Source organism: Schistocerca cancellata, chromosome 2 (genome assembly GCF_023864275.1).
Source record: "Schistocerca cancellata isolate TAMUIC-IGC-003103 chromosome 2, iqSchCanc2.1, whole genome shotgun sequence".
NCBI classification, from domain to species: Eukaryota; Metazoa; Arthropoda; class Insecta; order Orthoptera; family Acrididae; genus Schistocerca; species Schistocerca cancellata.
In genome coordinates, this window is record NC_064627.1 from 538,226,255 (window position 1) to 538,251,058 (window position 24,804).

Below are 24,804 nucleotides of genomic sequence, written 5' to 3' on the forward strand. Positions count from 1 at the left end.
CACACACATCGATGCCCGAGGCAGGATTTTAACCTGCGACCGTAGCGGTCGCGCGGTTCCAGACTGAAGCGCCTAGAACCGCTCGGCCACTTCGGCCGGCGATCAATTACTATTTCTCAAATTCTGATGACATATACATGCAGAAATTTATGGTCGTTTTGGGCAGTGATAGTAACGATCCCATGTTGCGATAGATTTATCCTTCGATAGAAAAAAAAACATAATCGATTTCATCTCTGTTCGTGTTAATCGAAGTGGCGCCGAAAGAAGTCATTTTGAAACAGGCGTTGTACGCTTTTATATTTTGAAGAAAGTGTTTTGATTCTGGAGTTTCCTCGGTCATATAATGTAAAAGGTCCTGCGGAGATGCTTCCAGTGGTGGTAACTGAATTTTTGCATTTATGCAACAGAATCCTCACGATCCTCTCTTCTCGCGCACCAACCGCTCCTTGGAACCTCCGCTAAAATAAATGGCAGATGTTTTGCTCGACCCACGTCAGAAGAAGTATTTTCTCTAAACGCTTGGCCATCTGGAGCTCGCACTTCAGTCACTTTCATTTCTTGCTGAGCCCTGTGTATACAAGGAGATTTCAGTTAGCAATACAACACGCTCTTTTATCGGCCAGTTTCAAGTGAAAAAAAGCAATATTTGTTGTGGGACATCTTGGAATGTACAGGCTTCAGTTCCTGTAGTTTAATGGAGTTCCGACAGGTGGCGACGCTGTTGGTAGCCTTCTACATGGTGTTTGTAATGGAAGTGCGTTACAAGCAGAGAGCTGTCATGGAGTTTCTTTTGGTGGACAACCAGAGCATCGCTGATATTTATAGTCACCTGCATAGTGTCTACGAAGACCTGGCAGTGAACAAAAGCACGGTGAGTCGTTGGGTGAGTCCTCTGTCATCATCGAAGCAAGGTCGCGCACACCTGACCGATCTCCCGCGTGGGCCGGCAACACACAGCTATAATGCGAATGAGTAAGAAAATCAAACCCGTAATGTTCGGATACAGCATTAATAGTGTCCTGCATGACGAAGTCACGTCGTTTAAATATCTGGACGTAACGTTGCAAAGTGATATGAAATGGAACGAGGATATGAGGATTGCGGCAAGAAAAGCGAATGATCGTCTGCGGTTTATTGGGAGACTTCTAGGAAAGTACGGTTCATCCATAAAAGAGGCCGCATGCAACCTGTTCTTGAGTACTCCTCGAGACTTTGGGATCCGTACCAAGCCGAGTTAAAGGAAGACATCGAAGCAATTCAGGGGCGGGCTGCTAGATTTGTTGCTGGTGCGTTCGAACAACACGCAAGTCTTACGGACGTGTTGCGGGAACTGAGATGGGATTCCCTGGAGGAAAGGCTACGTTATTTACTAGGAACACTATCGAGAAAATTTTTAGAATCGGTTTGTGAATATGACTGCCCAACGATTCTGTTACCTCCAACATACATTGCGCGGAAATACCACGAACATAAGATACGATAAAGTAGGGCTCGTACGGCAGCATATAGACAGTCGTGTCTCCCTCGTTCTGTTCACGAGTGTAACAGAAAAGGAAATGACTAGTAGTGGTACGGGGCACTCCGCCACGAAACTTGGGTGGATTGCAGAGTATCGATGTAGGTGTAGATGCGGATGTGACTCCTGTGATACTGGAACGTGTGGACACTCTCATTCGAAGTGAACCCTAAAAAGTTTTGGTCATATGTAAAATCGGTAAGCGGATCTAAATCCCCTATTCAGTCACTCGTTGACCACGATGGCACCGAAACAGAGGACGACGGAAGAAAGGCAGAAATACTGAATTCAGTGTTCCGAAACTGTTTCACTGCGGAAAATCGTAACACGGTCCCTGACTTCAGCCGTCGCACGGACGCCAAAATGGAAAATATTGAAATAAACGATATCGGAATTGAAAAACAACTGCTATCACTTAGTAGCGGAAAAGCATCCGGACCAGACGAGATACCCTTAAGATTCTACAGTGATTATGCTAAAGAACTTGCCCCCTTTCTATCAGCAATTTATCGTAGATCGCTGGAAGAACGTAAAGTACCTAGCGACTGGAAGAAAGCGCAGGTCGTTCCCATTTTCAAGAAGGGTCATAAATCAGATGCGAATAATTATAGGCCTATTTCGCTTACGTCAATCTGTTGTAGAATAATGGAACATGTTTTGTGTTCTCGTATTATGACGTTCTTAGATAATACAAATCTCCTTCATCATAACCAACATGGATTCCGCAAACAGAGATCATGTGAAACTCAGCTCGCCCTATTTGCCCAAGAAATTCACAGTGCCGTAGACACTGGCGAGCAGATTGATGCCGTATTCCTGGACTTCAGGAAGGCATTTGATACGGTTCCGCACTTACGTTTAGTGAAAAAAATACGAGCTTACGGAATATCGGACCAGGTTTGTGATTGGATTCAGGATTTCCTAGAAGAAAGAACACAACATGTCATTCTTAACGGTTCAAAATCTGCAGATGTAGAGGTAATTTCGGGAGTACCGCAAGGAAGCGTGATAGGACCTTTATTGTTTACAATATACATAAATGACTTAGTTGACAACATAGGTAGCTCCGTGAGGCTATTTGCAGATGACACGGTTGTCTACAAGAAAGTAGCAACATCAGAAGACTCGTACGTACTCCAGGAAGACCTGCAGAGGATTAATGCATGGTGCGACAGCTGGCAGCTTTCCCTAAACGTAGATAAATGTAATATAATGCGCATACATAGGGGCAGAAATCCATTCCAGTACGATTATGCCATAGGTGGTAAATCATTGGAAGCGGTAACGACCGTAAAATACTTAGGAGTTACTATCCGGAGCGATCTGAAGTGGAATGATCACATAAAACAAATAGTGGGAAAAGCAGGCGCCAGGTTGAGATTCATAGGAAGAATTCTAAGAAAATGTGACTCATCGACGAAAGAAGTAGCTTACAAAACGCTTGTTCGTCCGATTCTTGAGTATTGCTCATCAGTATGGGACCCTTACCAGGTTGGATTAATAGAAGAGATAGACATGATCCAGCGAAAAGCAGCGCGATTCGTCATGGGGACATTTAGTCAGCGCGAGAGCGTTACGGAGATGCTGAACAAGCTCCAGTGGCGGACACTTCAAGAAAGGCGTTACGCAATACGGAGAGGTTTATTATCGAAATTACGAGAGAGCACATTCCGGGAAGAGATGGGCAACATATTACTACCGCCCACATATATCTCGCGTAATGATCACAACGAAAAGATCCGAGAAATTAGAGCAAATACGGAGACTTACAAGCAGTCGTTCTTCCCACGCACAATTCGTGAATGGAACAGGGAAGGGGGGATCAGATAGTGGTACAATAAGTACCCTCCGCCACACACCGTAAGGTGGCTCGCGGAGTATAGATGTAGATGTAGATGTAGATCACAATCAAACACGTCGCTAACTGGACATTGGTAGAGCTGACACATTCTTCCACCAGCTGGGGTACTCGAAGGTGTGTGACCGTTAGATTCCTCGCCGCGTAACAGAAGATCACAGACAGCAACGAAAGACCATCAGTTTAGACCAATGAAGGATGCACTCTGTGGGAAACAGTTCGTAGATGATTAGATGGTTACTTATGCAGCAAGACGGTGTCTCCGAAAGCGACCTGTAGAGTGTTACCATGCGGACGTAAGGCCCTTCCAGTATGGTGACATAAGGCCGTCGCTTTCAACGGAGATTGTGTTGAAGAATAGGGTTTTATAGCCAGAAGAGTGGGGAATAATGTTGTGTATTGGAATCCGGAACAAAATCACTACAAAAAAAGTAAAATTACCAAACAAGCAGTAACCAGTCGCAAAATCATGTTTTATTTATTTACTTTTGCAAATGCTAACACCGTTTTACGTTTTGGCGTTATGATTAACTTTTGCTCTTCGATAATATGATAAATAGTTTTAAAAAATTTTTAAATGCTTTTTAAAATTTTTTTGTGGTGTGCTTCTCACCTATGTTTGTTCCTTTTTACTAATTTGTACTTTCGGTTTTTGGCGCATATAACTGTACTATGTGGTTCACAAAATCTTTGTCAATATATCCATTATTTGTAAATATTTTAGTATTTTATCATTATATTTTATCTCACTTTGTATATCATTTCTTCTTTTCATTTTTATTTTAGCTGTATCTTTTCGCATAGAGGGCGGGTTTGCTTTGCAGCGCCCCCTTATATTTTCTCGTTGTTATAGTTAATTCTCGATGTATCACTTTATGCTTGTCCTCTGCTTAAGACTGTGTTACTACTCACGGCACATATTCGTTGAAAGGTAAATTTATATGTGCATTTTAAATGGTTTAATGCGTCTATATACATTTAATTGGTTTTACGTTGTTTTATGTACATTTATTCATTTGGTCTCTGTATTCGTAGCACCGATGATGGCTGTTAATCACTTGAAATCGATTTAAAAATTAGCAAAAGTAAATAAATAAAACATAGTTTTGCGACTGGTTGCTGCTTATTTGGTAATTTTATGGTTTACGGTCGCTGCACAACTTGGAAACCACATGGAGCCCACCATTCATTACAAAAAAAGTGTTGCATTACTTACTGAACTCCTCTCGTACTATGAATTTGGACGAAACCGGCGATAAGGAGTAGGCGTAGTCCCCCTTTTAGGGTGCGGCAGTCACGTAACTCGTCTGTCCGCAACAACCTGAGTTTATGTAGTACTGACGCCGTAAAATGGACAGACGTTACGGATGTAACGCATACAAGCATTCATGGTTAGTTCTAACCGTGTAGAGGTCTCACTATTCGTGCCAAGTTGGGTTATATCACGACAGTGGAGGTCCGGTATAAAGAGTGATTGCACATCTTTACGTTTCACGCCCCGTAGAAATACGTTCAGAAAGTCTTTGAAGGCATAAAGATAAGCAGAAGTGTCCATGCATGCGGCCGCAGTATTACCTGCCCAGCTGAGATGCTCATCTGAAGTTACATCTAAGTTCTTCCCTGTTTGGGGATGGATATTGGAATACGGTCGAGAAGAAAGGAGCGAACAGTTCGCAGAATTCAAAACAAATAATTTGTAATGGGATGCTACAATTACTTGGGACATTTTCACATTTAGGTTAAGCCCTCAGTTTTGCGCCCATCGTACCACTGAAGACAGATCAGCATCCATCTGCCCGATCGCAGTACTGACAGCTACATCTACATCTACATGGATACTCTGCAAAACACATTTAAGTACCTGGCAGAGGGTTCATCGAACCACCTTCACAATTCTCTTTTATTCCAATCTCGTATAGCGCACGGAAAGAATGAACACCTGTATCTATCCGTACGAGCTCTGATTTCCCTTATTTTATCTTTGCGATCGTTCCTCCCTATGTAGGTCGGTGTCAACAAAATATTTTCACATTCGGAGGAGAAAGTTGGTGATTGGAATTTCGTGAGAAGATTCCGTCGCAACGAAAAACGCCTTTCTTTCAATGATTTCCACCCCAAATCCTGTATCGTTTCTGTGACACTCTCTTCCATATTTCACGATAATACAAAACGTGCTGCCTTTCTTTGAACTTTTTCGATGTACTCCGCCAGTCCTGTCAGCAGTATTCTAAAAGAGGACGGACAAGCTTAGTCTAGGCAGTCTCCTTAGTAAGTCTGTTACATTTTCTAAGTGTCCTGCCAATAAAACGCAGCCTTTGGTTAGCCATCCCCCCCACAACATTTTCTATGTGTTCTTTCCAATTTAAGTTGTTCGTAATTTTAATACCCAGGTATTTAGTTGAATTTACGGTTTTTACATTAGACTGACTTATCCTGTAACCGAAGTTTAACGAGTTCCTTTTAGCAGTCATGTGGATGAATTCACACTTTTCGTTATTTAGGGTCAACTGCCACTTTTCGCAACACTCCGATATTTCTTCTAAATGGTTTTGCAGTTTGTTTTGATCTTCTGATGGCTTTATTAGTCGACAAAGGACAGCGTCATCTGCAAACAACCGAAGATGGCTCCTCAGATTGTCTCCCAAATCGTTTATATACATAAGGAACAGCAAAGGGTCTATAACACTACCTTGGGGAACGCCAGAAATCACACCTTTAGCTCTGACACTTGAAAGGGGACCATCAGACGGATTTCGATAAGTCCTCGGTATATTGTAGAGACTCATGTCTTGAGTACCTGGGTAGTGGCTTTTAATGCGATATCTTCGACGCTGAAGAGTTTTGCGTACCTTCTATATCCATAACAATAGCTACGTTTTGACGAAGCGAGCGTAGTGCAGCGGCTACGGTTCATGGCTACCGCGCTGGAAGTACGTGTTGAAATACTGCCCATGTACTTCTTTTCTTTCAGTTTCATCGCTCAGAATATCACTGAATAGTGTATATCACGCAAAAGTATTCAAAAAATAGTCATTTCAGCTGAAGTAATTTCGTTAATAAATCAGTCATTCCAGCACACTTTCTTCCAATGTCTAATCCGTTTGTACTTCGTAGTTCAAACATCTGAAACGTTCTAAAGAATTCGCAGCGATGGACGCCCCATTAGCAGCCGCTACAGACGAAAGTACTCATCCATATTTAAGATCTCCATTATGTGCTATGTTGGTGTATAAGTTCGTAGTATTTTTGCTTTGCGTGTTGGTTATTCCCTATGGCTGCATCTATCGATTATCCCTTTTTATTTTTAGTTCACTATCGTTATTTGTCTTTACATATTGTCACTTTGTTGTTTGAAGACAGCGAGTGGATCTGTGGACTCTAGAAAATGATGTGCCAAGTGGAGAAATCGGAACATTTCGGACATACCCTTCCGTTTGAGTTCAGTTGATGGGTAACACCAGCGGAGGCAGCCAGAATCGTTTGCGCCGTTTATGGAGATAATGCCATTGGACAGATCACGGTAAGAAAATGGTTTTCTCGTTTTACGGAGGATAGTTTCGAAATTAGCCATTCTCCACGTTCAGAAAGGCTATAGGGGTCTGATGAAGATCGTTTAAGCGCATTAATCCACAATCATCCATATCAAAGTAACTGGAATATGTTGACGAACTGTTATCATTCCATCATCGTGTGAAATTTTCATGCAGAGGAGATGCTAAAAAATCGGGTGTACGGTTAGCGCGTGCTCTAAGCCAAAATCACAACAATCAGTGGGTGGCCACATGTACCTCTGTTTGCTCGTCATTAGTTGGCTGGTGAACACCGACCATTCCTGTCCTGTATTGTCACTGGTGACGAGAAATGGCGTCTTTATGCTAACATAAGGGAAAGAAGGGAATGGTTGAACCCAAACAAAGCAGCAACTCCCCGTACAAAGAGCTGCGCGCATCCACAAAATATAATGATATGCATCTGATGGAACAGTGACTTTGTTGCGTACCACGAATTGCTTCTCCGGGTGTAACCGTCACTGCTCACACTTACTGTCAACAACTGAGACCTCTTGGTGATGCAATCAAAGAACAACGACCAGGAAGACTGTGTGAAGTGGTGCTACTCCACGACAATTCCCGCCGGCATTCTGCAAGATTGAAGAAAAACGCTATACAGGAGTTGGTTAGGAAGTCAGTCCGCACCCACTTTATTCACCTGATCTTGTATCCTCCGATTGTCACCTTTTCCGATGTCTATCTAACAACCTTCAAGGAACTTGTACTCAACACCACGTAATTTCTACAGTCATTGAATCGAAAAATTACCCCACCATTGGCAAACTGTTATAAATAGTGAGGGGAATGTATTATTGACGACTAGAGTCTCTGTTATTTGTATTTGCTGTGTTTATTAAACTTACGGAAAAACGCTGTGACCCTGTGCACCAACCAAGAATTAATACTGATCAAACAGGATGCCAGTACCAATTGACGTACAATAGGTCCCTTGCGTAACAAGGAGCGAAAATCTTCTCTGTGCTGAAAAGAGTTGAACAAGATTAGGCATTCCTTTAAAGCAGGATGTACTATAATTGCGAGTTCTCGTATGCGGAAACTGCTCGGGAAATTTCGTCGGATTGTCCAAAAAAGGGTTCACAAGTTGGCTCACAAATTAAAAAAATGAAATTGTGACCTGCACGAAGTCAGGACGGTTCACTAAAGTGCTGTACGAAGATTTTTTAAAATCTGTCATTCTTCCCCAGGTGCCACAAGATGAATTACTTTACCGCATTGATTTGTGGGGTGGGCAGACTGATCAGACACTTTGAGAGGCACCCACATGCCGTGCTCATACTGTGGCATCAAGCAGTCAGGCCTGCAAGATGAGTGGTCTGCCAAGCGAGTGGATTCATTCTTAGTTATCGAGTAATATTAGCTCTAGTACTCTCACTTAAGTTACAAGTTATCCTCCTATATGATTACTACGCAACGGAAACGCATATCTGACTATCAGTGATTTACAGAACTCTGACTGTACACTACGCACTGGCAGTACCACATTTTCTTTTTGTCTTTTATTTGACGGCTTTTATTAACACGTGGCCATCCCACTGAATATGAATGGCGCACACATTATAAATTCGGGACATTATGACAACATACAATTTGAAGGAATAGTCTACTAATCTCTTTCTTTTCACTAACTGATTTATTCTGATAAATTCCCTAACCTAAACACACAAATTCTATAACCTACAACAATTCCGCCCAGTGGGCATGGCTTTACATTAGTGAATCTCTATATTATGGTCTCGTAATTTATTTAACGCTACAGTGCACTTTCTGGATAGGTTGGTGGATCTTTTATTATACCTCACACTTCGACTCTCACAATCATCATCACGAAACTTTCCTCCAGACCGAGCGGTACAGAAGGAACAAGCATATCCCACTAATCTTTTGAAACTACTTCGCTACACACCCATGGAAACCACACATACCCAAATTACATGTCATACACCACACAACAATATAAAATACTACACAGAGAATGGTTACAACATTATCACTTTCAGCTTTCCCACTTCAATTAATATTGATCCCAGTTTCCACGACACTGCCCCACTTTGTAATTCTACTTTCCTACTGTGAACTCTGGAGATAAATGCACGTCTTCCTGTGCAATGCAAGCCAAGTGGCGTTGCTGGATAGACGGCCGACTCACCTTGCTCTCTCTCAGAGTTTGAGTCTAGCGTCACACGCAAGTTAATATTAATGTATTCATCACACACGCGAGTCCTCAATTGATTCCATGGACGAGTACTTCTCTTTATCCTTTGTCTCATACACAGATTGAGACTCACACAGTACTCACCACGTGGAAGTACTCGTCTCTTATTTCAAGTCCTGCACACGCCATTTCTTAAATATTTCAACTTATGGTACACACGCTATTTCTTAAATATTTCAACTTATTGTACACACGCTAGTAATTCAACTTAACTTAAGCACACGGAAGTATTTCAACTTATTGCTACACGTGGTTTCTTTGTGACCGTTGGTCACTTCCGAAGATTACTACAATCCCATTAATATTACCTGCCTGACATTTAATTCTCCCCACAAAAGTTCCTGAAATAGAGAAATTATTATTTCAAACTACTCTTAAATATTCCACATGCATACCATGCCTCCACTCTTTCGTCATTACGGAGCACATCTAAAACAGGTGTTAACAGCACAGGATCCAGCGGCAGAGTGCCGAAAACATGGCCGTTTTCGAGGTCCTCTCCACCTCTGCTGAAGTGGGGGAGCACCTTACTACCCTATTGGCCAGCTACATTTCAGGCGCTCAAAGCTCTGGTAAATTTCATCTCTTTGGTTCCACCAAAGGTGGCCAAAGGATCGACTCAAAGATGATCATATATTCACATTCACTATCTGTGGTTAGCAGACGACCATACATTCATTCATTTCAAAAGATCTCACCAAACTGGATGTAGGGATTTATTTTGTGGGAGTGCACATATGATAAATTAAATAAATAAATTGTCATTCATTCCTACACTGGTATCCGGCTTCGCTGTATTAATTGAAATTGAGTTATTTTACAAAAAAAGTGTTGTTCTGACGAAAATACTGAAGTATGTTGTACCTATATTCAATGTCGGGCGGTACTGTACCCTTTCACCACCGGCTACCCATGCAGAAAAAAATGGCACGGTACTATCCTTGCAATGCGAGGGTAGTTCCGAACATTTTTTTTTTTTTAAGAAAATTGTATTAGAACAAACATAACAAGTCATCAAAGTAACCAGGAGGAGACCTTAGCCCCTGGTGACCTCAAATTGACGACCAAATGTTGTTACTTTAGCAAATTTTTGACACAGTTGTTGCATTATTGTACTCTCCACAATCCGGAGTAACGTACACATACATAGTTACAACAATCCAAATGACAAATAAAACATCACATCATACAAATAAAATAAATAATGGTGAGATAAAAATTGGCTTAGTTACTGGGATCTTCGTTATTTTTATGAGTAATCCAAACTTCACTAATTCTATGACAAAAAATAAAAAAAATACTAATTGTACTCATGAAATTTTAAATAGCTCACCGTCCAAACACAGAGCAAGTAATCTGACATTCATAAATTGCGGGGTAAAAAACTTTACACAGCAAAGTCTAAATACAAAACAAAATCAACAGAAGAAAAAATTTCGTACACTAGTTACATGTAGAATGTCAGGCTCCATACCATTACTCTAAAATATACATCAAACCTACAGAGAAATAAAACTGAGAAGAAAAACAATGAAATATACCACAAGTTACATACTGGTTACGTAATATAGTTCGTCTAAGACATCATGTCATACCTAATTAACTATCATCACTTAGGCAATTGCCACAACTACTCGACTGTGAGTTTAACCTTATCCTTATCCACCAGTACAAATTCCTGCTGCTGAGCCAGTCAGTCCATCAACTTTGATCAATACACGCAGTAAATAGTTTAGCAATAAGTGCTTGAATCCACCAGTAGCTCTTGTATCTTACTCTACTGTTCATTTCTCTGTTGTTACACATTTAGACGACAAGAACTTGCATTTCGACTAGCCTTCTTTACACTTTAATGTGAAATATCACCACTGTGATAATGAAAATAAGTGGCTTCAGTCAACACACCAACACGATCATTACTGTCCAGGACATCAAAATGCATCAATTATTTCCGATATTTGATGTGCAATGCAAACTCTTGTCCCCTGTGACAACCTTACCGACCAATGTAACAAGAGCCGCTACGTTAATATTACGCCATTTCTAATGAAAATGCTACGTGAACTTGATAACCCAGAACAAACAAAAAACAAACACTAACTATTCTAAACACAAATGTTAATGAAATACAATTACACTTGCTGTCCCTTCAGGAATGAAACATATAAAAAAATTTACACAATTACAAGTATAAATACATTATTCCCTATCTTGCGAGTCACACGGAATCATTTCATTCTGTGATTTTCTTGGGGTCGAAAAAGTTGCTGACAGGTTCCCTAGAAACACTGTCTCGGTGTCAAAGCTCTCCCATGGTTACCCGGACGAAAGTCTTTAAGTCACTCAAATCGGCATTTTGAACACGCACTGATCAGTAAACTGTATCTCACATTAAACACAAATGTCATAGTCACTCTCAGCGTACCATCCACACGAATCTGGTCGTCCAAAAATGGCCCTACAACTACTATTACCCACGGTTCTGTCCTTTCAGTTCATGGTGTAATTAAAAGTCGTAAGTTCCAACAAACAGCACTTATTCCCGCACCAATTAAGGAAATGTCTCCCACTACAAACGCAAATGTCAATGTCCCACTCTGGTTTCTTGCGTTCATACAATAATTAGTCACCAAACGACAACTGTCCTCTTTAAGAATACCAAGCGTCCCACATGCAATTCACAAAGCACACTGAACAAGTCACTGCCAAAAGTTTATGGATCCCACCGTTCAGTGGTCAAGACAAAACAAAACGATCGTCCTGTCTGCTAAAGACAAAATCTTTTCCACCACTCACAACGTGGAAACACCAGTCCTTCACTTTCCACCTTATGGAGACATGCGAGCAGTCATCTTGTTTCACGGCTCCACAGTCCAGTACTAGTTAATAGTTGCTGGTAAAAAAATGCCCGCCGGGCTCTGCCGCGCGTCGTCCATTCTGCCGTGGCGCCGCCGCGCGCGCCCCGTTGAGCAGAAGAAACCACCCGCTGTTGCCTCCGCGGGATACTTTCCCTAGTCGAAAGGGTGGCGGAACTTATGAATGGCCAGTGGTACGTGCGTGTCGCCCCAGGCCGTTGACCTGCTGTAGCGGGCGCGTGGAGGGTACCTCGACCGGCAGTGGAGTGGTGAGTGCCGCGGCTCTGTCGCCCGTCGCCTGCTTGGCTTATGTGGTACGGGCGTGTTCTGTGTAGCCTCTCAGCGCTACGACACCCAATCAGTCAGACCCTTCCGTGCATCTCGCAACATTACAGACAAAAGGATATTGTTACATTATTTAAATACTCATTGATTACATGTATGATCTATTAGATACATTGGTAATAAAAGAACCTTTGTTCTAAAAAACATAAAATTATACACCCTAGTTTTCTACACCTACAACATCAACATTTATCTCTTTTCTATATACCGCCCATACTTGTGCTACTGATTGCACCTGTCGTCCCTCATACAAAACATGAAAGTGTTAAAAAAAAGGAATAATAAGCAATCTATACAGCTCATAATTACAACATCAAATAGTAGACTACTTTAACATCCTATCATAGTGAAAATATTAGAAACTGTTCTCCTAATACTACAATATACAACGCACCTTTGTGCTTGTGACAGACTGAAATTAATACCCCTTGAAAGTGTTCCAACAAAAAAAATAAGAAATCATCTACACAGCTCACAATTACCTATCACATGTTATTAAGTGGTAAACTACTTTAACATCCTAACACAATAAACATTTCAAAAACTGATGACTCTAAATCTACCACATACAATGCACCTTTGTGCTTGTGACACACTGAAATTAGTATCTCTTTATCTATTTTACACTTTATTATATATAACAACATTTCTAGGACACGTATGTACCATCCACATGTTAGATCCTGACCTGCCATCGAGGTTCATCCAAATCAAACAATACACAATAATGTTTCAGTTACAGATCGGTAGCATCCCCTTTACAGGAGTGTGCGCATTGATCACAGTACTCTACGACTCTCACTCACCAGACATCACATTTTCCTTCTCATTCAGTCCATTAATACACTAACAGAATAGGTCTAGAAGTCAGCTAACCTTAACACCACCACACTCACGACAACATACCATACCTTTGTTCCCTTATACTCAACCACATAACACATGAAGCTGTTTCGGAGATAGCTTTCCAGTCTCCAAATTCGTCCTTTCACTCTGGCACCTCTCTCCATCGGCTTACCTCTGCATTCCTCCTGCTAAATATCACTTAGAATTGCGACATTTCATCTAAGAACAAAAAAATACACAAATTACTCATCCTGCAAAATAACTGTACACATTCTTGGTACCGTTTTAATTAGTTATACTGGTACCAGGCTTCAACAACAACAAAAAATATTATTTTCACCAAATTGCAAATCTTATGGTAGGAATTAGATCTACACTTATATTACATCTTACGTCAGTATTCCACAACGTTCACCATCTGAATCTCATACTCCCTTCATGTCCCTTCACATTGTGCAGTTGTCCTCATCTCTTCATTCGTATTTCGGCTCTCCGTCCGTCCATTACTGCATCATTTCCTGGTCTTCCTTCGCCATTGACATCAATCTCTATTGCAGCATACACAGGCCTCTCTGTAACATACATCTAAGACATCTCGACATTATTAATTCTACTCACCTTTATTTACCACTGTTTCATCCCGTCGAATCTCTTTTTATTAATCACACTGCTTCACGTCGCTTCTTTCCTTAAATATCACCTTTATCCACTACTATTTATCACGTCGCTTCTCTATCTACCATCTTTATCCACTCATTAATCATCACGTCGTTTCTGCTTGATCCTTATTCATATGACAAAAAATACGTACATACACCACTCTGTCGACTCCTGTTCATGACTCATTCGACCAGTCTATTCCGTCATACTTCCTGACATCCCGCCTGAAAATTCTTATGTTCGATTTGACCCTGCACAACGTTACACGCCACAAATAAATACACTGACTATCTACCATAAATTGCCTACTTTCGATCTATCCTTAACTTTTCAATAACTTGATGTTAGAAATGTGATGAAGCCCACGAGATTGTTTTCCCTTGATCGTCTCAATCAGTACAGCATTTTCCTGGACAATCCGCCTCACTCTGGATGGCCCACTATACACAGTAAAGAATTCGCTAGTTAGGAATCTGAGCTTACATGAAAATTAAATGTGTGCAGAGAGTATTCAAGCTGGGAGAGATGGGACAGCCCACGTGTTAGAAACTTTGGTGCTAGTGGCCTCTTTCCCTAACACCAGATTCCGAACAACCATACACAGCACTTCATTATAACTGTCACCACGACAATGACATCAGATGGCATCTAATTTAAAAACTTCGATCACAATGTTGCCTTTTTACATTACGTGTTAATTACCTGCCATATTCAAATCGCACTAATTAAACTGGACTCATTGACATTATTACATAACATTTTTAGCAACTGGTTTCTTTGAGGAAACAGTCCTTTTACTTTACTGTTCGAAATAAAAATTTGCAAATTTTGCTCTGAGAGACCAGCCTAATAGATTCCATTACTGGTGTTATATTCTCAGATCAGAAGTATGGTATTTGCACTCCTACACATTAGTAGAGTATGTCTGCTGCATAGCCAATTTTCAGTGCCAGCTGCATGTGTTTTAAGGCAAGATGCTAAGGGCTGATATGTTGGATTAGTTTCTCCTATCCATCAATCTACTAGGACAAGAAAGAAATGCCAGGATTCCATGCTCTCCTGTCATTCTGATAGTTTCTGCCGTTCCTATCCTCGACTCTGTCTGACCTATGAGTCGTGTCGCCGTTCTCAATGTTGCTCTCATTACCCAGTTCCTGTAACAAGTGCTGAAATGACGCGGAATCGTCTATGCCTCTGCCTGCTATCACTATATCTCTACGCAATCTCACTGGAAACTTCGTTATACAGATCCTAATGAGCTCCCCAGTTTCGTATGGCACATCCAAATACCTATTTCGTCTCAGCATTTCCTGATAGCACGACACTGGATCTCTTATACCACCTTCGTTACAATTTGGCATCATCAATATGCTTTGCTTAACCTGGTCCTGCTTACTTTTCGACCAGAATTCATTTAAAAACTTGTCACAAAATATCTTGTAGCTACTACAATCTTTAATAACTTCCTGCATTTTCGCTCTAGCCTCGTCCCTCAAATGGTTACACACAAACTTCATTTTGAGGAGCGGTCCCCACGATGAAGGTAATGAATCTTGAAACTGTGACAGCCACAGGCATGGATGTTGGTAATTATCAGGATCCGGAAAACAAGTGTACGTTTGTACCGACACGAAGTGCCTCCTACATTCTTCTTCCGCACTTATATTTTCCGACCTTGGACTATACCCAGTTGGGTTTGCCATCTGTTTTATCCGACACAACCGTTCTTCTAAGTCTCTGAGTTCGTCTTCCTCTTTCTGCCTATTTTCGTTTTTTGAATTTATCTCACTCTCCCTCTGCAGTCTACCTGGCGGTGTTTCTCCTTCACTTCTGCACGCTAATTGCAACTGTGCAAGTTCTTCCCTATGTTTCCTATTTGTTTCTAATTGTGCCTCTCTAAACTGTAATAGTGATTGTATCTCCTCCTGGTCGGCATAAACCTCTCGCTGCGTACTGTCAGAGCCTGTTTCCCCTCTCATACTGATCTTTTCTACATCTGCGCTAATCGTATTCATTCTGACCACTACCTCCGCAACTTCATCTCTGTGTTTATTTAGCGCCACTTCCTGCCGTGTGACTTGAGCTTCCACGCTGTCTAATGCCCCTTGTTTATCTGCAAGTAATTCCTCCACTATCTCTTTGATTCGCTCATCCGGCCACACGCCCCTATTTTCTGTAATATCGCTCTCTATTGCAGTTATTCGTACCTCCAAATTATTGGCTTTTTCTTTCACGCCATCACATACTTGCCTCAACGCACCCAGATTCTTCTCCCCCTCATCTAACCGATTATTAACTGCGGACAGACGCTCATCGATAACTGTGTGTAGCTTCCTCATTGCCTCTTTATTCCCCTTATCCATTGCCTCCAATCTTTCCTTAGTTGCTTCAAATCTTTCCTTATTCTCCCTATCTCTCTCTTTATTCTCCCTATCTCTCTCCTTATTGTCTCTATTCGTCGCTTCCCATCTTTCCTTATTATCTTGATTCATCCTCTGTAATAACTGCAGTAGCACACTGTCATTTGCTACTTTCGGTACCCTCATCTCGTTCGCCTGTGAAACCGTAGCTTCGCTAAGGGTAGCTGCACTTTCACTGCATACCTGACCTAGTCCCGGCTCGCCCGCGTCGTCGGGAAAAGCCCGCGTTTGTGGACAAAGCCCGCCGCATAAAGGATCACCTTGCAGCGGTCCAGTGAACAATTCAACCCCTTCTGAGTGCTTGCCGTCCCCGCTGATTAACCCATGGTCAACAGCTACTTCCTGCTGCACTGCTACGTCCACCCTAGAATCGCTATTCTCCATGGTGGCTACACTTTTCGACTGCGACCTAGTTACTACGGACATTACGCAAAAAAAATTATACCACGATCTTCCAGCCTAGGACGATATAGCAATTAATTACATAAAAAATAAAAGATCCTCACCAATCCAGAAAGAAATTGCAAACAGAAAAAAACTTTACTTCTTAGCGCTATCACAATATATTCCATCAAAAAATAAAAAAAAAATCTTAACAGCAAAACCTAACAGCAAAATATCCTGGAAAAATAATCTGGGAAAATATCCTGGCAGGGTCGAAATTATGAGAGGCACCCACATGCCGTGCTCATACTGTGGCATCAAGCAGTCAGGCCTGCAAGATGAGTGGTCTGCCAAGCGAGTGGATTCATTCTTAGTTATCGAGTAATATTAGCTCTAGTACTCTCACTTAAGTTACAAGTTATCCTCCTATATGATTACTACGCAACGGAAACGCATATCTGACTATCAGTGATTTACAGAACTCTGACTGTACACTACGCACTGGCAGTACCACATTTTCTTTTTGTCTTTTATTTGACGGCTTTTATTAACACGTGGCCATCCCACTGAATATGAATGGCGCACACATTATAAATTCGGGACATTATGACAACATACAATTTGAAGGAATAGTCTACTAATCTCTTTCTTTTCACTAACTGATTTATTCTGATAAATTCCCTAACCTAAACACACAAATTCTATAACCTACAACAATTCCGCCCAGTGGGCATGGCTTTACATTAGTGAATCTCTATATTATGGTCTCGTAATTTATTTAACGCTACAGTGCACTTTCTGGATAGGTTGGTGGATCTTTTATTATACCTCACACTTCGACTCTCACAATCATCATCACGAAACTTTCCTCCAGACCGAGCGGTACAGAAGGAACAAGCATATCCCACTAATCTTTTGAAACTACTTCGCTACACACCCATGGAAACCACACATACCCAAATTACATGTCATACACCACACAACAATATAAAATACTACACAGAGAATGGTTACAACATTATCACTTTCAGCTTTCCCACTTCAATTAATATTGATCCCAGTTTCCACGACACTGCCCCACTTTGTAATTCTACTTTCCTACTGTGAACTCTGGAGATAAATGCACGTCTTCCTGTGCAATGCAAGCCAAGTGGCGTTGCTGGATAGACGGCCGACTCACCTTGCTCTCTCTCAGAGTTTGAGTCTAGCGTCACACGCAAGTTAATATTAATGTATTCATCACACACGCGAGTCCTCAATTGATTCCATGGACGAGTACTTCTCTTTATCCTTTGTCTCATACACAGATTGAGACTCACACAGTACTCACCACGTGGAAGTACTCGTCTCTTATTTCAAGTCCTGCACACGCCATTTCTTAAATATTTCAACTTATGGTACACACGCTATTTCTTAAATATTTCAACTTATTGTACACACGCTAGTAATTCAACTTAACTTAAGCACACGGAAGTATTTCAACTTATTGCTACACGTGGTTTCTTTGTGACCGTTGGTCACTTCCGAAGATTACTACAATCCCATTAATATTACCTGCCTGACATTTAATTCTCCCCACAAAAGTTCCTGAAATAGAGAAATTATTATTTCAAACTACTCTTAAATATTCCACATGCATACCATGCCTCCACTCTTTCGTCATTACGGAGCACATCTAAAACAGGTGTTAACAGCACAGGATCCAGCGGCAGAGTGCCGAAAACATGGCCGTTTTCGAGGTCCTCTCCACCTCTGCTGAAGTGGGGGAGCACCTTACTACCCTATTGGCCAGCTACATTTCAGGCGCTCAAAGCTCTGGTAAATTTCATCTCTTTGGTTCCACCAAAGGTGGCCAAAGGATCGACTCAAAGATGATCATATATTCACATTCACTATCTGTGGTTAGCAGACGACCATACATTCATTCATTTCAAAAGATCTCACCAAACTGGATGTAGGGATTTATTTTGTGGGAGTGCACATATGATAAATTAAATAAATAAATTGTCATTCATTCCTACACTGGTATCCGGCTTCGCTGTATTAATTGAAATTGAGTTATTTTACAAAAAAAGTGTTGTTCTGACGAAAATACTGAAGTATGTTGTACCTATATTCAATGTCGGGCGGTACTGTACCCTTTCAACTTTACAATCGAATCTTTGCATATGAAAGAGAATCATGCATCTGCACCGTAAGAATGATCCCTCCCAAATGAATCTACTCTGCCAGCTGCAGACAGGACAAAATTCCCCCCCCCCAAAAAAAAAAATCAAAATACTCCCGACTTGCTCAAGACTAATAGAGAAATCGCGTCGAGGGAAGATTTCATAAAAACGCATTGCTTAATTCTACATCGGTTCCGTCCATCAGCTTTCACAGGAACGATCAAATACGAGTGGTTTGCATCGAAGCTGTTCGAACAAAGAACAATCTTTTTGATTAAAATGAACGTATTTTCCGGTAATGTTTCTGAACCATCGCATGACTGCAAGGCAGTAACTTCCATTATATATGTTCTAACATTCTGCGTGGTGTCTGTTGTTCTATGTCGTGTCTCCCTACCACTTTCGCGCAACGACGCTCTGAGCGTGTTGTTTTTAGGGAATTGACTAGTTTGAACCTGGGACCTGTTGCTGGTAAGGAGACGCCAGACCACACATGACATGTAGAGTTCAGAAGAGTTCAGTGAGACTAGCGATGATACAACCACATACTTAATGATTTCAGCGTCAGCGTAAAAGAATCTTTATACTAACTAAATTTAGTGGAAGGGGTTCAAGGCTTTCCTATTTTTAGTTAGCTGGTAAAATAACGTCGAAAAAGCAGTTAAGTTTACCATTGGAAATTTTATTCTACTCACAAAACATTGTTTATAAATTGCACTATTGATAAAAGGAAATGTTTTAACACAGGATGATAAAAACCAACTGCGTTCAACAAAAATGTGAACGAATATTCCCTGAATGGGTTTCCAAGTTCTACAATGGATCGAAGGATGACCTATGCCATATCACATCTATAATCTAGGTTTAAATTAAGCTTCACAAAAGATAAAACTATCAAAATCGTCTACAGTGACCCTCAATTATCTTTAATTACTTATCTAACTTGTCGTAAATTACAGTGGCTTCTCAGTAATTATATAACAGAGAAATCATCGCGTTTCAGATTTTAACTTACGTAGCAAATGTGAATACCGTGAGATTTAATTGACGATCGACACTAGTATTACGTAAAAAGGGGATGTAACAGATGAGACTTCTGCAGTTCTGAGTGAAACCTTATGCGCTTAAAAATGCGGCATCACATGCGTTCATTACCTTGTCTTAGTTCGTCAGGGGGCAGCGGCCGGCGCAGCTCCATACAGCTCGCCGTCTTGGAAGCAACTCCCTCCTAACTTCTCCTTACCACAATTTACCGAAGTTGGTTTAAAAAAAAAACTATCTGGCTGTGTTTTCATCTGACCAATCAGGGTCTCAATGTTAACCTTAAGGTCCGCCTACAAAAATTCTGTCTATCCAATGAGAAAAGCTATACTTTTCGTGGTGGGGCAATGTTTTAAAAGTTTGCAACGTAACAGAGACGCGAAAAAGTCTCACGCTAAAACTTGCAGCCAGTGTGGCCCTTTTAGTGGTATCGTAAGATCTATACTGTTCTTCTGGAGGGCTCTATCTTTTAACATGGGCTGGGGGGTGGTCCTGGCGGTTAGCTGGCGACGTGGGTGTCCGTCCCTTATCGTAGGGCCTTCTAGCTTAACACGGTTCTGCTTTCGGCTTCTGTTCTCGTTTCTCCCCTCGGAACTGCGTCTGTCTCACGGTGGGAAGGTTCTGCTCTCGGCTTCTGTTCTCGTTTCTCCCCTCGTAACTGCGTCTGTCTCACGGTGGGAAGGTATGACATGCATTTAGGCATTCTTGTGTTAGTCTGTGGTATTACATTTGCTCACTCGTTAGTCGTATTACTTTGGGTAATTTAATGTCACGATTTATTCGGAGCTATGTGACATACTACTGGATTTGCTTATCATGTCAGGGTTTTCATGGAAGGTGTTGGATTTGCCTGACAGCTTATATATCACCACCCTTCGAACTTAATTTTTGCACTGAAGTTAGGCAATGATTGAATCGTTGTCTAAGTCAGTCAAAAATTATTCCTTTATCTAAATTTTGTTGCCTACTGTTCAGCCACGTTTTTCTGGTTCTATGCTAGTTTATATTACTAATTTATATTTTTATATTCTTCCACATTATTCTCAAAAATATGTTTATATTGACAAGAGAAGGATATTTTTATGCTATTATTATTATTATTAATTTTTAATTATTTTCTTTCTTTATTTAAGTGTGAAATTTGTTTTTTAAGAAGTTTGTTATCGAAAGTGAGGAGTCTTTCACATCGATTTTCTTAGAAATATTTTTTTTATAAACATAGTAATTAAGTAAAATCTATTCCTAACACATTTTCTAAATATCATGTACAAGTAAAATGTTTTTGTTTCTAGACACTCATTTCAACATTGTTACACTAACAAATAAGAATTATTTCCAAGAATTGCTTTGACACAGAAATATACATACACAAGTATTGAGATATTATCCTAACAAATGGTACAAATGTTAAAAAGAAGGGAAAACATCCAACAAGATAATTTTTTATTCTTTGTTGTTATAAGGAGAAAATAAGTAAAATATAGTTATTCTTTTATTTTTATGAGGAGAAAATAAGTGGCATATAGTTTTAGTGTTTATTATGTCTTACTTTTGTCCTTTATATACTGTACATTTCAGAACTAAAGACTTATTTTAATTGATAGTCTCTTTTTACTTATGTCCATAGTCAATGACTGTTATTTTGTAGTTTATTAGCTGTCTGGTGTGCTTAACTTATTTAGTTTTTCACACATTTCTTTTGCACAATTCCTACATCACATAATTTGATTTCACACATTCACATAATCCTATGAATGTTTAAGCATGAGGTTGGCGAATGTTTTTGCACGAAGGTGATGGACTTGAGCGAGATGGATGTGGGCAAGTATTTGATGTACAGCTTTGTTCGTCGTTCCTTGTAGGCTTTGCAAGTGTGTGTTGCTGTTGTGGAGGTCCCATAATGCAACTGAGCTGTGAGTGCAGAATCACATGGTTTACTGGCTTTGTATGCGTGAAAGTCATCGTTATGTGTTGCTGAAAGCGGTCGTTTTTCATTGTAATACTTCACAGACGACTTGTTTGTAATAGGATAGGAATTTGGGAAGGTATGTCGTCTATTCTTCACCCATCTTCTTTCTTGGTCTCAATCTTGCGAATCTTCAACTTCTGTTCTTCCTGCTTTTTCTCTGCTTCTTACTTGATTCTTGGTTCTTCTCTGGGCAGGATACGGAAATATTTATTGATAACTAGTCGCTTTGAAGTTCTCCTCTTAGTAACAGTTTGATAAATTGTTTGGGCGTGTCATTTTTACTTTGTGGAAGTTTTCTTCAGTTTCGTGCATCAGTGTGCTATTTAATAGCAGTAGTGTGACTTTTACACTTTTTTTTTTGCCAGTGGTGGCTTGCCCAAGCGGTCTTCTCATCGGGCCGTTTTTTGCTCGCTCCACTGAGTGGGGGCGTTCCAAGACCCTCTTTGCCTTCCGTGTTCCGCCACTCCGTGGTTCCGTGTTCTGCCCCAGCAGGGTTCCGCCACTCTGTGGTTCAGCAGATTTACTGCCCACTTCGGCTACAAGGGCCCTGTGTTGGTCTTGCTGTCCTTTCCCTTCTCTCGATGCTTCTGCCTTGTAGGAATCGTGTCTTGCTAATTACATATTTTTCTTTCTCGATACGTCTCGCGTTGCAACTTGTGGGTCATTGCATCTGGTCTTTGCTGGAGTTTTTACAATGGTTCTTACAAAAAGTTTTACTTATAATCATCTAACATATGTCTAGTACCTACATTGTTTTACACCTTCTTAAAAAGCTTTACAAATTTCGGCACCCTTTCCATGTTACAATTCTAAGAAATTTTGAGTCTTAACTTCAACAAGAATCCTCAAATTCGTTTTTTATTTTTGTGTAGTGTCATGGTGTATAGCATTTTAGTATTTCATGCTGTTAGACTATCTATGTTTTATCCCTTCACCTTAATCTATGGTACTATTGGTGTTATTTTTATTTTTGTTTTTATTGAAACTAGTTTCTTTTTCCCACCTTCCTCTCTCTTCATTCTTCTTTCTCCTGACAATCTTATCTGCAACATAATCTTGAAATATTGTGCTGATTATTTACCAGTAATAAAATTAATCTTCAAACTTTTTGATATGGCTCACATGGTGAAGTCCTAAGGTTTTGCCTGTTTTTGGGTTCATTAGTTCCACAGCATTATCATGAGCAATTTGGCTAATTATGACAGGTCCTTTGTATGCAGCATAAAACTTATGTATTTTGTGTTTCTGTTTGCTGGAGAGATGGTGTGCTCTTACAAATACTTTCTGGCCCACTGAGAACGTTCTTTTAATTGCTGTTCTATCTCCTCTTTCTTTTCTTTTAATGGCTGCCTTTCTGATGTTGGAGAGTACTGTTGCTATGACTTGTTTGTGCTGTTTACGTGGTACAATAGGAAATCTAACATTTTCTCTGGTTATGTTTGGGGGTTCAATATTTTTAAGTACAGTAACTGGAGGTAGTAGTGTAGTGCTATGTGGAATTTCATTTATTAGTTCTTGAAAATCTTTAAGGTATATATCCCAAGTGTTGTGTCTTTTGCCTGCTTATAATTGGCATACAGTTCCTATGTCCTTCATAGATCGTTCTGCTGGATTTACACAAGGTTAGTACTTAGATATGTAGATGGGTTATATTTTGTGTTGTTTTAACGTGCTCTGCCATTGCACTGATTTGTATTGTGGGCCATTATCCGAAATTATTCATTCCACTCGACCTACTTGTCTGAGAAAATCTTGTCTAAATGCTTTACTTATAGTAAGACCTGTTGTCCGTTTTAATGGTGTCAAGGTAACATATTTAGAAGTAAGTTCCAAAACGACAAATATGAAAATATATCCATTTTTTGTGTGTGGGAGGGGCCCCATCAAATCTGTTGCAGCTATTTGTTTTAATTTTTTAGGGATTGTTGGAAACATAGCTGGTTTGGTTTGGAAAGTGACGTGTTTAGCCCTCATACATTTTTTGCATTTGACTAATACTGTTCTAATTCGTCTTTCCATATTAGGAAAATGGCTTATTTGTTTTATTTTTAAAAAGCATTTCTTTGGTCCAAAGTGGCCATTACTTAAATGTGTATACCATATGTACTTATTAATTAGTTCATCTGGGATATAAATTAACCATTCATTCGTTGCAACATTTTGTCTAAAAAATAAAACATTGTTTTTTACGAGATAGTGCTGTCGAATGTCTGAAAAATCCTTACTTCTCCACTTGTGTTTGATTCCTAGTATTTCGGGATCCTTGTCCTGTTCTTTGCCTATGTTTTTCAATGCTGTCGTAATGTAGTTTTCGAAAGGTACTTGTTTCATATAGTACATTGTAAACTGGTCTTCTGCTGCTTCCAAACCTATGTTATTGGATGCACCCTGTGGACATCGTGATAAAGCATCTGCTAATACATTCGCTGGTCCTGGTATGTGTGCAATAGTGAAGTCAAATTCTTGTAGTATTAACATCAATCTGGCTAATCTCCCATGAGTTAGTTTGGCGGATAACAGAAATTCTAATGCTTTGTGGTCAGTGTATACTTTTATTTTTCTTCCGAATAGGAAGTATCGAAAACGTTGGAAGCCCCATACAATGGCCAATGCTTCCAGCTCCGTGACTGAATAGTTTTTCTCGCTTTTTGTGAGTACCCGACTGGCAAATGCAATTGTTCTATATGATCTTAGCTCTGCCTGTTCGTATTCTTGGAATAAAACAACTCCTAAACCTGTTTTCGCGCTATCAGTGGGCATACAAAAATTTTGTGTTAGATCAGGATGTGCTAAAATCGGTGCTGCTGTTAGTGCGTTTTTCACTTTTAAAAATTCTTCATTGGCTTGTTGATCCCATACCCATGGCGTGTTTTTTTCCAGTCAATGCACATAGGCGTGGTGTTGCGAGAGAGTCGATCCAAATAAATTTTTCATAGAATCCGGTGAGACCTAGAA

General features: G+C 40.3%; 1 protein-coding gene across 1 annotated transcript in view; it reads left to right on the plus strand.

The window, feature by feature from the left end:
* The window catches only part of LOC126156009 (toll-like receptor 2), a 170,982-nt gene that overhangs the window by 77,088 nt on the left and 69,090 nt on the right, over positions 1-24,804 (plus strand). The gene's annotated exons all lie outside the window — the stretch shown is intronic.